Consider the following 734-nt stretch of genomic DNA (forward strand, 5'->3'; position numbering starts at 1 on the left):
ACAAGAGCATCAGGAGAGCAAAATAAAGAAGCGAGCGAAGCTCTGCGTCGCTGCCCGGGAGAACTGGGAAACTCCGGACCGTGCCARGCAAAGCTTCCCCTCTACACACCTGACCGGTCCCCCCCTCTCGCGCCAAAGCGGGCTCATGAAAGCTAATCTGATACACGAGGGGCGGAGAAATACCTTCGCCCGGCCAGCGAGGCGGCAGGGACCGGCGAGGCGCACGTGGCCGAAAGGCCACGTGCGCCTCGCCGGTCCCTGCCGCCTCGCTGGCCGGGCAAAAACAGGAGGGGAATCTCGACTCAACCCTCCGCCCCCCCACACACACTCCTCCTTCCCACCCTTCCCCTCCCCCACGCGCTGAAGAGACGACAGCGACCACTTCCACACTCACCGGCGAGGCTCGCCCGTCACCTCCMGGGGCAACTGCCGCCACGCAGAGCCAGCAGCGCGGCACTTCCCCGCGGCTTATAAAGCCCCGCTCCTTCCACCGCCTCCGCCTCCGCGGCGCCTCAACCCAACCGCCGTCCCGCCCCATCCTGACAGCCGTTGGGGCGCGCGGAGCCCCGCCCCCGGCCTCGCAGCCGTTGGGGCGCGCGGAGCCCCGCCCCATCCTGACAGCCGTTGGGGCGCGCGGAGCCCCGCCTCGCTCTGTGGGCGGGCGGCGGGGAGCAGGAGGGCTCGCGAAGTGGGGAGGGCTGGCGGGAGCGGGGCGGGTTGGCGGGGCCGCGGAG

At 70.9% G+C, this 734-nt stretch overlaps 1 protein-coding gene across 2 annotated transcripts in view; it reads right to left on the bottom strand.

The window, feature by feature from the left end:
• SLC25A30 (solute carrier family 25 member 30) overlaps window positions 1–512 on the bottom strand; it is a 14,762-nt gene extending 14,250 nt beyond the window's left edge. Inside the window, exon 1 of one of the 2 annotated variants that reach the window (XM_085324972.1) lies at window positions 395–512. The gene's annotated coding sequence lies outside the window, so the exon portion shown is untranslated. The remainder of the gene's footprint in view (window positions 1–394) is intronic. The other variant, XM_085324970.1, reaches the window with a different exon arrangement.
• Window positions 513–734: the final 222 nt, after the last annotated feature.

This window comes from Rhea americana, unplaced genomic scaffold (genome assembly GCF_003343005.1).
Source record: "Rhea americana isolate MKP2758 unplaced genomic scaffold, rheAme1 scaffold_95, whole genome shotgun sequence".
NCBI lineage: Eukaryota > Metazoa > Chordata > Aves > Rheiformes > Rheidae > Rhea > Rhea americana.